The following is a 13447-nucleotide window of genomic DNA, read 5'->3' as shown; positions in this document are numbered from 1 at the left end:
TTTACATGACAGCAAAGTCTACAAAATTGGGAAATAATAACACAATTCTTGACAACAATGTTTTGACAAAGTTCAAAAGAATCAAGCAGGGATGCAATCATGTATCTTTGGATATATTTTCCTTTCTGGCTCCTTCATATAATGGTGAAGTCAATACGCCCATTGCAGCAATATTCAAAAAATGAAAATACAGTTATTAGCAGTCCACGAACTAACGCATTATATATCTTTGAATGTTTAATTGGTACAAAGTTGCAAAATGTACTCACAGCCGCAAAACAATAACCCCACACGTGTCGGCAGGGAATACACAAAAAGTTAATTAGGTTATCAACAGTTAGCATACAAAAGAATTACAAGATATTGGTTTTCCATTATCCATTATCTAAATGTACCACTTGTGTGCTGATCTCAAGTCCATTCAGTCCATTTCTAACCACTTCTAAGACAGGGCCCCATTTTGACTCCCTCACATTTAAAATTGTCTCTCAAGTGGGGGGTGGTGTTAGGTTTGTTTTTCTCTATGAACAACCATCTAATATTCCGATCACTGTGCCCTCAGCTCATGAAATGTTCTTCTATGGGGCACCTCGGGTCTTACACCCAATCCTACTGTAATGCAGAAGTATTCTAACCTCCATTCTTTGGCTAGTCTGACCCAAATATACTACATCACATGGACACATGAGCACACTGACGACATCCTATTGCTATTTGTCAATTCTGTAAACACAAAAGTTTTATTGTAATTAATTAATGTCTCCTTCTACAGCCAAACGACACGTTTTACACTTCTTGCACGTGTAGTGTCCCATGATGGGTGGCAGGCTCAAGTTTGTGTGCTCCACATATCTTCTTTTTTTTAAAGGCATAAAGTGACTTTTATGGGTGTCCAATTCATCCGGCACTAAAAGTCCAGTTCGGGAAATTACACGAATTACATCGCCGTGATGCACATTTCCCTACTGGCCTATTTCTAATAGGGGATCTCTCACATACAATTGTGTGTGGATATGGACAGATAGTTTGTATTTTAATGTGCTTTGAAATGCAAAGTTAGTGTCTTTGGAATGCTGGTCACAGCATTTTTCCAAGTGCATACACCAATTCCTCTTTCTGTAACCCACTCTCCAAACATTGCTGTTTTTGCTAAGAAGACTGATGCAGTTTGGGCATGTGTAACCTTTCTCCTCTTCATCCCAACTGTGGCCACTTTCCCTGCTTGTCCATTAAGAAGATGAAATAGTACATTTTGTTGTTTAATGGTGACCCATATTGCCTGCTGACAGAAAGAATAGGGAGAGAAGTAGAGAAGAAAACCCTGCAGCTTACGGAAAGCAAACTCTTCTTGTCTTTCTGTCCAGTGCAGTTGCTGTCAAGTGTGATAACATTTGCAGACATCGCCGGCCCTGCTGCTGCTGTACACGAGCAAACAGCTGTTGCACAGAGTGCGGAGTTTGATCGCCATGGCAACAGAGGAGGCAGGCTTAGCATCTCCGCCAGCAGCATCAGGACCATGAGCAAGGACAGCAGCAGCAGGCTGACACCGAGGGGCTTCTAGCAGGAGCCTGGCACAGCGATCGCTCACAGTCCCACCAGGCGACAGCCTGCTACCGTTTCTCACCAGGCAGGGAGCGAGACAGCAGGAAGACAGGGGGATTAGGGGAGGACACTGCGGAACAGGAGACAGGTAGGAACAGATCTGCCTCCTGCAGTCTCTCGGCTGCAGCTGTGTTTCAGTGTGGTGTTCCATCTTGCGCTCAGTTCATCAGCAGATGAATGGCATGTTTGCACTTGATAAATATATTAGTAGAATCTGTATTTTACTGATACAATTATAGAAGAAATAGAAAGTGGGGTTAAAAAAAACACAATCATGTATTGATCACTTAGGCTGGCGTCTGTGTTTCTGTTCCATTTCGTCAATTGTGATTACTGTTTGCAAAACAGAAGCAGCACGAGTAGGCTGTTTCTTTAAAGACGATGTTACAGCATGGCACTCTAATCGATCCATCATCGTCATTACAATGCAGCGCCTGTCTGCTCCCTCTGAAGCTCCTTGTGTCACTGTCAGAGCTCCCTGAAGGGCACCACAGCGCTTAAGTCAAGGGGTGGTTATGTGCTCAGAAATGACTGGAGGTGCACCCCTTGTCTCCCCGAGGGCAGTTACACAACCACGTAGGGTTTGCCCTATAGGGGAAAAAGACACAGCCAGCCCCCCCAACCAACATTACTATTCACTGCACAGAGAGCGATGCACCCCACCGTAATGCCAATGAGCCTGTTAGTACTTCATATGACGTGAAGCCTGGGTGAGTACTTGTACTTACTCCATATCTGGGGAAGCACGTGCGCTCCTTCGTGCACATTTAGTGATCATTTGCTTCATTATAGGCGAGCAACCATTAGTCAGTACGACAAAGCTATGAACACTGCCTCTTCTAACACTTAAAAGGGTCCTGCATCCAAAATGCATGCAGCTGTGAACAGCGTAATATGTCATTTTTCAATCTGTAAGAGACTCCGAGACTCACTTTTTTACCCTCCTCATTTATGTGATAATACGGATTTATTTATTGCTGTTTCTCTCGTTTTTATTGCGCAGAGTGTTTTGTTGTTAAACCCACAGCACACGCGATTGATGGCATTCTGTGGAATTAATAAAACATATTCACATGTGTGATGTTCATTTTAAGGCGAATGTCAGGAATTATGTCAAACCCGTGAGTGCCGCATTTCAAGCAGTGCGAAGCTCGGGAAAATCTCAGTGGGATTAGAGGGCCATTGTAAATGGTTAACAACCCTGATGTCTGTTTTGTGTATCAGTCGATCTCACTACTGTAAATATCAAGTGTAATCATTACTAATATTAAAACGCTCTTCTCGTCGGCTCAGAGAGCTGAGACTTAGTTTGTGCTACTCTGTCTTGTAAAACAGATTCAGATTTAGACAATGAGTGGTTAACTTAGTGACCTAAATGGATGGCCTATTTACATATCTCTGCAGATACCTATACATTCATACATATGTGTATGCATAAACGTGTACATTCCTATGCGCTTTTACCTTTATTTGGTTTACGCAATCGAGAACATGGCTTTGTTGGGCTATCGATGTAACTTTTCAAAACCAATAATACAACCTTCTGCTGGGAAATAATTCTCAGATATATATTGCTGCTGTTCTTTACTTGGCTGCTACCCGTCTTTTGTTTTGAACGCTCCCTGAATGTCATCCTTGGGCTTCCAAGTTAGGTGCAAATTTATTCTGCTCAAGCGCTTTATTCAGTGTCCTTTGTTAATAGTTAATTTTCTTGCACTTGTACACATAAGTATAGGAGCACAGTCTGTCAATATTTATCATACGCAATCGTGCATCAGCCTTTACAATCATCACATTATTTGTCGGGCTATTAATGAAACTTTCCAAACTAGCAATGGACCTTTCTGCTGCATAACATCTAACCCCGAGAGAAATGCTGTGCATGGGTAAACAAGTTCGCAGCAGAACGGTTCTCAGCAGAAGCGCAGCGCTATGATTGTGACAATAGTTCATTTTAAATGAATGAATGTGTACATCAGCAGCTGAGAGACCATAAACATTTTGAAGCACACTGTTGTAATCTTCAAATATATCTGTATTCAATCACATTATATGAGGAACGTGTAGATAAGCATTACACTGAACAAATGTATTCCTTAACAGTTAACCAAGTTATTATATTGTTTTAGTGTAGTTCTACATTCATACCCTTAATGGTATGTTCCAGTGATGTAACTCAGAATACTGGATAATGGAATGCACTGGAGCTCAGCTTGCAATGTTGGTGAGATGAGAGATAGCGGTTGAGGAGTCTAGTTGAATAAAGAGACTTGGCTTCACCTTGTTCCTGCTTGATCAATACACACGCCCTTCCATTATGGTGGCTTCCAAAGCATAGTAATGCATAACATACACTGGGACATGAGAGTAAGCACTTGTAGGCCCATATTTATGAAAAACGATGCACAACTGTACTAGCGCTTGTGCAGTTGTGAGTCAAAAAATTTAGCGCAAGCTAATTCCATTCCCTAGTGCCACCCGTGTGACATATTTTAAAAAAGACACACAGTGGTGCTAAGGACTGGCTAGTGTCTGAACAAAAGACGCTAGCGGGTGTGGAATGGCGTTAGGGAAAAAAGAGCTAGTGGGCCAAAAATGGCACTAGAATGATTAGCGGCAAAAAACCTGCCTCTAGTCAGTCTAGCGTCAATTTTTGACACACAAGCAGGCAAAAAATGACTCCGGTCTAAGCATAGACAGGAGTCATTGCCACAACCCCAATGCTCACCACAGGGAATCAGTGTTCCCAGGACAACTCCAACAGACCCAGTGACAGCCAGGGGGCCCCATGTAAGGGCCCCCCAGATGCACACAACACACATACACTTACCTGGGATGGGCTCCCTCCGCCAGGAGCATCCCTGTGGTGTGGGTGGTGGTGATGCCGGGGGGTGGGGTGGGCGTCTATGTGCCCATTCCATGGTGTTTCCACATGGAAATGGGCGTACAAGCACTTTAACGCCTGGTCTGACCAGGCGTTAAATTTGACGCTGATCAGCCTTAGCGTCATTCTTTAGGTCTGCCTCCTCGTTGCATGTTGTTTTAGCATCGGGAGGTAAATATGGTGCTGGGGGGCTAGCGTAATTTTTAGGATGGGAACGCCTACCTTGCATATCATTGTCGCTCTTCGACGCAAGATGGGTTGGCACTTCCTAAAAATTATGCGAACTCAGATATTTTGACGATAGATGGGTCTAGCATCAAAATATAAATACAGAGTTAAGTTAGCACCGCTTTAGCGTAACAGAAAATGCTGTTAAGGCAGTGCTAACTTTGCATACCTATGAGCCATAGTGCCAAGGAGGTGCTTGCTGCAGAGCACCAGTGAGGGGTGGAGCTAGTCATATGAGTGTCTATGAAAGGCGGGAGGTCTCGTGAAAAAACAGTTCAGTGATTGGCTTATCTCTGAGTCTGTCACATGCCAGACGTACCAACGAGGGCATGTAACAAGGGACAGAGCAAATCTTACTACATTTTTGCATATGAAAGGTCTATTTGTTAACCTGCGTTCTCTGAATGACTGCTTGGGTTCGTGAATTGTTGGTAGAAAGTTAACCAAGAATGGGCCTAGTCAGGCACATGGCAGGCCACCACCTCTTACAGCCAGTCACCTTTAAAATGTTGGTACAGACAATTATCAATCAGTCACTTATATGGTTTGTTCTTTAAAGGAGGTGGTGGGAGAGTCAGTCCCATGTCCAGCTAATTTACAGGCATAGAGGCCAAGGGTGGTCAGTCACATATTTGGTCACTGCATCATGAAGGCCTTGTGGAGTTACACATGTCTGGACCCATTTCTCCACACAAATACGGGTTGAAAATACAAGTCGGCAAGAAGATACTAATTCCCTGCGCAGTTTACTTAACATTTGAAGAATCAGACCGGAGGTCAAAACTTCAAGAGCGCCTATCAAGACTGATTAACATGAAAGAGGACAGGCTCATCGAAGAATAATGGAGAGCATATGTCCTCTCATACTATGTTACCGATGCAACTTGTAATTGTCTGGAGAAATGGGTCTGGACACGTGCAACTTTTTTTGAGTGACAGCATTTGTATAAGAGACTGCCATATTGAATGGAGAATGTGTCGGACATTTTTATTGATAGATGGAAGCGTTGACACAATTGAGTTGTAAATACTTGAACCATTCTAAAAGTAATTAAAAGACTTCCGAGTTTACAAATGAAAGAACCACATCTCCCATAATGCCTTTTGCCAGATATAAGGCATGGCAGTGTGATCATAAAAATAGATTAAACCACCAAGATGAAGACGAAAGTCGAAACGTGTCATGGTGTCAAATGCTGTATGCCCATTAAAGAATGTTGCTAATTGAAGATTCTGGGTATGCAGCGTTATCGCCATTGTGAAAACATATATGTATATATATATATATATATATATATATAATCGAGTTGCGGTAACCAGTCCAGTAAGTAGTTATAGGTTGGACTATGTTTCCATAGCAAAAGCGTTTTTTTACTTGCCTATATCATTGGAGCCCTTTGACAAATCTTCACAAAATTTTCCAAACAAAGTGTTGGAGAATCTTCTTGTACATGTGAAGTTTCATAGTGATCCATCAAGCAGGGGCTAAGAAAAGGGGGGGGGGAGGGTCAAAACAAGTGTGTTCCTAATTATAATTAACATGGGATTTTGATCAGGACTACAGCCGAACTGCTAGACGGAATTACGCCAAATGTGGCAGATGGTAGCTTTTGGTCCAGAAAGACGCCTTTTTGTTGTTTGGTGTAAATCCATTCAGTGGTTTTTGAGATATTAAAAGAAAAAAGAACTATAGATATCTTAGAGGCTTGAAAGCTTCGCAAATACTCCTGATCTCGTGCTGAGAACTGATTGGCTGCCAACAATTCAAATAAGAAGTGTTGGCAGCCATCTCAGGACTAAATGTAAAAAAAGGGGGCAGGGTAGGGCCCCTTAGCTCTGGTGCTGGCAAAAAAGCATCATAAAAAAAAGTTCACAGAAAATAGTGGCAGATCTGCAAATCTGGCAAAAAACAAGTGTTGGCTCCTAGGCTTGTTTTGGAAAAAGCCCCCAGGTGGGCCAGGCCCTGGGAGCATTATTTATCAAAAGGAGTGGAGCCACTGGGCCCCTCTCCTGAGCCTCTCAGAGCCCCATGGGCCACCAGCTCCCCACGGCTTTATTAAATAAGTATGCAGGGGGCCACACCACCTCCTTGGGTCAAAACAGTTCTTTTTTAAGGGGGGAGGCCCAAACGGCCTCCACTGGAGCCCCTGGACCATCACCTCCCGAGGCAATTGATTGCAAATAGGGGGGAGCACATGGCCCTCCTACAGCCCCGGGGACTGCCACCTTCCTGGAGCTGAAATATAAAGATAAAGAGGGGCCATTGCAGACCCCAGGCCAAGGGGGCCATCACCTCACCTTGGCAATTGATTGCACATAAGTAGGGGCCTCTTGCCCCCCCCCCACAGCCCTAGGGACCGCCACCTGCCTGGGGCTGAAATAAAATAATGAAGGGGCTCCATTGCAGACTTCTGGTCCCAGGGACCACCACCTCCCTAGGGATAAATTAAAGGTTGGGGGGCCATGCGCCCCTCCGATGAAGCTAATAATGGCCCTGGGGACCAAATTAAAGGTTGGACGGGGGCCGTGTGTCCCCCCCCCTCCATGGAGCCAGTAATGGCCGCGGGGACCACCTCCCTCCCAAGGCCGCGTCTTGCTGTGTTTTGGCATGCCCATCCCCAGGACATCACTGTTTGCTCTGACTTGGCAGCTTCTGCCAAGCCAGAGCAAATATTCAGCTTCCAGGTTGCGAGAGCTGTCAAAGTCCGCTGGAAGCAGAGGTTTATTTTTTTTCCCTGCTTGCAGAGATGTGGGCAGGGTAAGAGATAAAAAGATTGCTTTAGCAGACAGGGAGCTGCATGCTTAGTAGCCCCCTGTGTGCAAAAGCAATGCTGGCTCCCGCAGAAGGCAGGGGGTGGCTGGGACCACTGGCACCTTGAGGATCCCATTGCACACTGGGTGCACTGGGGGGGTACCCAGAAGAGATGGCCGGGCCCAGAGGGATGGGGTCCCCAGGGCCAAAATTGACCCAGGGAGGGGGGCTGTGCAGCCCTCCTCCATACATGCCAACATTTTAGATGAGAAAAGTGGGAGAGTTCTAGAAAAAATCAAGAGAATGTATTTCCCCCCATTGACTTCAATTGGAATCTGAATCAGGTTATTGTTATGTAAGGAATTTGCAAGTCTGCTACAGCAGGATTGTATATTATATATGCAAATGTAAGTTTTTTTCCTTACTTGTCAGGAGCACAAAGAAAGTGACATGGCAGGCAGAGAGAGCATGATGCAAGTGCTGTGCGCTGACCTGCAGGAGCAGTTTACTGGTAGTGCATACTCTTAGTTACACAAGACCAGGCCCTGTCAGCTGAAGCCTGCAGAAGAATCAGGTTTTTACATGCAGGATTTGGGAGGTGGGAGAGTAGCCTTGAAATCAGTAGTCTCCCACCTGAATCGGGAAGGTTGGCATGTATACCCCTCCTCCATTTAATGAAGGAGGGACCCTGAGGATTGGGTCCCCGGGGAAGAGATCGGCCCGGGGAGGTGGTTACATGGCTCCCCCCTCAATTTTCTTTATGGCCGGGCCCCTGGGGATGGGGTCCCAGGGGTCGAAATTGGTCCGGGAAGGGGAGGCCATGGAGTTGGGCAGTTATTGGGGTTCAGCTGAAGGTCCCGCACGGCACAGAGGTGGGTGGTTATAGGGGTTGGGCGCACCTGTGCCCCTACCCTGCCATACACAGCCAAAGGCCATGTGTGGTGAAGGGGTGGGGGTTATAGGAGCTTGGATGCAAGGCCTGGTTACAGGCCAGACCCTGCGGCCAATGCCCACCGTGCATGGCTGAAGGCCGTCTGTGGCGATGGTTGGATTTACAGATAGTAATAAAAATTACTTTATGTTAAAAAAAAAAAAGAAATTCACTGAAAGTCCAAAGGATACAGGGACGTTATCGTTAGGAAATAGAATTATAAAAACATAGAAATTCATTGAAAAAAACAGAGGTTACAAAGATGTTATAATTTGGTTCTGAATTTACACATATAAATGGAAATTCAGCAGTTATAGTTAGAGGTATTTAAAGTAACTATAACTCGGACCCTAAGTAACTATAACTAGTGCCCTTGCCATGCATGGCTAATTACCCCAGATATTACAGCACTTATGAATTTATATTTATATCTATCTATCTGTATATACCTATGTATATATTAACATGGAAAGCACAACTTTTTTTACCCCTCCTTTTCCTTGGCCCTGCTTGAAGGATCACCCAGAAACTTTCTGTGCGCAACACTTTTTTAGAAAAGTTTGTGAAGATTTATCTAACGGTGACAAAGATTTAGGCAAGTCAAACAACACTTTTTCTATGGAAACATGGTTCTAACTATAACTACCCAGTGGAATCCACCACAAGGTAATATATGTATATATATATATATATATATATATATATATATATATATATATATATATAGAGAGAGAGAGAGAGAGAGAAAGAGAGAGCAAGACAGATAGAGAATTTCTAGGATTTAGGGTGGGTATGGGTTTGTGGTGGCGTTGGGATTTTTTGGGGTTTAAGGAGGAATGGGTTTTTAGGTGGCCATGGGTATTTTTAGGGTTTAGGGTGGGTGTAGGTATTTGGTTGGTAAGGGAACTTTTAGGGTTTAGGGTGGCTATGGGGTTTGGGGTGGTAAGGGAAATACTTACATTTCCATGGTAAAGACTTTTGTTGTAAAGGCAGAACTGTTGTAATACATTTCCTTGTAAAAGCCTTTAGTTGTAAAGCCATTTTCATTATAATGATTCTGTTATAATGCCATTCCTTGTAATGGCATTCTGGAGTCCAACATACATCCATCTGTTATGTGATGCCCACTAGCGTAGCAGTAATGGATGATTACTCCATCTGATTAAGTGCAATAGTCTTGAGTGCTAAGCTTACACTATAGATATCCAACTATTCTTCTCAACTGAATATATGAGAGCAGAGGAGGGTACATTGGTTGGCTGCTTTTCTCAAATATACTCTTGGATGGTGGACATTTAGCTGCAACAGACAAATAAAAAAATCTTAGCCCAATTATTAAGTGGGAGTGTCTTAACATATCATGAGACAATTGATTACACCATCAGGGTAATTGATGAATTCCAAGAGAAAGTTAAAAGCCTAGGCTTCACTTAGGATTTCCTTCACCCTAAAATCAGTAAGGGGTTATTTATTATCTGTAAACCACAGTAGATGTATTCTTTATGAGTCTTAGGTTCTAGTAGGGTGTTTAGCTTTTAAGTGTTGTTTTTGGTATGCTCTGTAGAAGTTGTCCCAGTGATTTCTTCATCTGCAGTCCAGATGTTTCCTCACCTGAAAAAATCTGACCATGTTTTGGATACAACCACAAGGCTTCACTGGCACACATTTCAAGATCTGTTTAACTTTAGAAAGATTCACACCCTTGGAGGCTTTAATATCGTGCACTCCCAACACCCTGTAACTGTCACACATCAACAGGAAGATGTCTGAAAATGTTCAAATTCAAATCCAAATCCAAATCTATCAAGATGGCTAAACACCTGACACATCTCCTGTTTCACCTGAAAGATATTTCTTCCATTGCACCCATCAAGAAAGGTTGCAATCAACATCTTTTCACCTGTGTAAAGGCTGCACATGAAAGCTGATCTCAATCGATATCCATATTTTTTCTGTTTGTATGTTCCTGCATCATCACAACTTAGATCACCAGGATTTAATTTTGTACATTGATTCATTTTGTGCACTAAATGTCTAGAGGAGCTACAGCAGTGTAATTACAAAGTCTCCCAGTCACTCAGTCTCTTGCTCATTTCCAAACCTTAATGCTCTTAAGTTCTACATATCCTCAATTTTATTTATGTATGTATAATTGGTGTCAGCACATTGATGTAGATGTATTCAGCTGCTAGAAATGTTCTTCTCCAGACTCAAACTTAATCTAGGATTGTCTACCTTGATTCAGATGAAGTAGTCTCTCTGTTTAGTGCACATCTCTTTTCTGCAACTTCCTTCCCTCTGGTTAGTGCATATCTCTCCGCGATAGCTTACTTCCCTCTTTAATGAAAGGTAACATGAGGGGAAACATCCTTTATGCCGACTTTTTTATAACGAAGTCCTGGTTAACGAAAGCGGAACAACGCATTCTTTAACCACGACTTCGTTATTTTGTGCCTTAACCACGCATGTCCTGAACAACGAACATGCATGGTTAAGGTACAAACAAGGGAGTCGGCTGAGGAGGACGACGCAGATGAGGCGACGACTCAGGTAAGTGGGGGGTTTTAGGTTTTGGGGAGGGGGTGGGGGGTCGGGAGTTTTAGGTTTTGGGGTGGGCTTGGGGGGGTGGGGCGTTTTAGGTTTTGCGGAGGGGTGGGGGGTCGGGGTTTTAGGTTTTGGGGTGGGGTTGGGGGGTGGGGCGTTTTTGGTTTTGGGGAGGGGGTGGGGGGTCGGGGGTTTTAGGTTTTGGGGTGGGGTTGGGAGGGTGGGGTGAGGCATGCAGGATCAATGGGTGCCTGTTACTAATGACTTTACCAGGAATGCCTTTACAACGAAATATCGTTGTTAAGGCATTCGTGGTAAAGGCATTAGTAGTAACTACGAGGTCGGTGTTCCGACCCCGTTGTTTAGGCACCCGTTGTTTTGTCAGTCGGCATTCCGTCGTACAACCTAACATGAGATCAGTCTTCAAAACCACATGCAAGCTGCCTCCTGTTGTCTGCATGATTCTCAAAAGAGTCTTTAAGGAGGACAACCAGCGTAGAGGACACAAGTAGCTTTGGTCAGCCCTGCATGTCAAACAATCAGCAACAAAAGGCATTCTGGTATATCTTTTTATTTGATGCTGCTTGGGATCTGAGATCCATCAGAAATCATTCACTGATTAGCTACTTTAAAACAATCTAAATTTTTGTCTACATTGTTACCAAATACCATATTTTAATCCAATTGTCTTTGCTTTAAAACCATGTCATGAACCATCATGCAAACTGTTAACACCTCTCCGGAGACAAACCACCATTAAATGGCCATGATACAACATGTTGGAGGTCTACAAATCAAATAAATAAATGGCACTTATAATTCACTACTCAGTTGAAGATCAGGGATCATGAAACCAAAATTAGGATATTCTCTTCCGCTTGATGATAATTTTAAGACAATGCCTTTAACTGATGCTATTACAGTCTGCAACAAAGCATTACAACCAGTACAGCGAGGTGAAGTTTAGAGAAATGTAAATCTCAGTCAAAACAGGAATATACAGTGTTACTTGTTTTATTCAACTTATAGGAAAATATCTATGTTATACAGCTAAAACTGACAGTATCCTCTAAACAGCATTGCTGATATAATGTGGTGTAATTAATGTAATCCTTAAAACATGTTTCAATGCTTATGATTGAGAAGCCATGGAGTCAATTGGTTTCTCATGTCCTTAACATGATATGCATAATTTAATATCGTGCTTATTTCATGGCTAAAATTGAACATAAATAAATTGTTAAACTAATTGAGTATATTTGTCACAGTGAAACCATTTCTTGGCTAATATATTCAGTGAACACAATTTGAAGCAAGTAATTGCAATATTGCAGTCAATCTATATGTTGCAGCTGCACAGCAGATAGTACCTGTGGATGTAAGTGGTATTTTTATATTGTGAACCTGGCATTAAAGGCAGTGGAGCAATTTACAGGGTTAAAGGCAATTATAGAGTCAACAAGTGACAAGAGAGGTAGCTGTGTATTGGATTGTTGCTGCATTGTAGTGTAGGGTTCTTCAAAGAGGCGTGTCTTCAACTTGTTCCTAAATTGTGGCAGCGGTTGGGGGTTCCTTATGGATACAGGGGTGTTGTTTCAGATGCAGGGCACATAGAAAGGGCCTGCCCAGGTGGCCTAATTATCAATTCAGTCCATCACTTCATTCATTCACTAGTCGCTCACACACTCACTCACTCTACCTTCCAAATAGAGAACAGCATTGTGATTCACAATGATCCTTATTTGTTACACAGATAGACTAAATAAAAGGCTGAAGTACATTCACAAACGTGGGTGGTTGGAGAAGTGAGACTAATTATGATTCCTTCAGGATGGATTTAGAGGGGTCTGAGGAGTTAGGCATGATTTGTGAAGACAAGTGGGTCTGATATACAAAGAAACTCTGCAGACGTGTGACTGGCTTGTCCAATGGAATACTTGATCACCTTTTCTTTTTATGCATGCAGATGTGTGTTCTAATACTACAGCATATTATAATTAACAAAGCATGTACACTGCAGAATCTCTGGTCCAGCTGCTACATGTGGAATGTGCCTCAACCAAGATCTCTTGAAGTTTCTTGAGAGAATGGATGCAGTGTAGAAATCTGAGAAAGCTGGGAAAACCTAATTGGTTTCTGTTTCAGTTCCTCATTCTAAATAAATGTGCCTTCATCCTATGCATTTGACATGGATTATTTAACCCTCCCAGTGACAATGTGCCTTTAATCCATCCTATGACTAGTTGCTGTCCACCCGTCCAGTGTCAATTTATCTCCATTCCATCCAGTGATGGTGTGTCTTTAATACATCTAGTCACCATATATCTTCAACCCATTCAGTGACAATATTTCGTCAACCATGCAATAGTGAGGTGTCTTCAACCCACCCAGTGATAATGAACACCTTACTCTTCTAGTGCCACTGTGTCTTCAGTACAATTAGCTGTATATGTCCTTAAACCTTCAAGTTACTATAGGTCTGATATACTAGGTCCAGGATGCAATC

General features: G+C 43.0%; 1 protein-coding gene across 1 annotated transcript in view; it reads left to right on the top strand.

Moving 5' to 3' along the window:
- The first annotated feature begins 1492 nt into the window (after window positions 1-1492).
- FAM135B (family with sequence similarity 135 member B) overlaps window positions 1493-13447 on the top strand; it is a 1130658-nt gene continuing 1118703 nt past the window's right edge. The window contains exon 1 of the mRNA XM_069220795.1: window positions 1493-1690. The gene's annotated coding sequence lies outside the window, so the exon portion shown is untranslated. The remainder of the gene's footprint in view (window positions 1691-13447) is intronic.

The sequence above is a fragment of the Pleurodeles waltl genome, chromosome 2_2, assembly GCF_031143425.1.
Source record: "Pleurodeles waltl isolate 20211129_DDA chromosome 2_2, aPleWal1.hap1.20221129, whole genome shotgun sequence".
Lineage (NCBI taxonomy): Eukaryota > Metazoa > Chordata > Amphibia > Caudata > Salamandridae > Pleurodeles > Pleurodeles waltl.
This window is presented reverse-complemented; position numbering and strand designations above follow the sequence as displayed.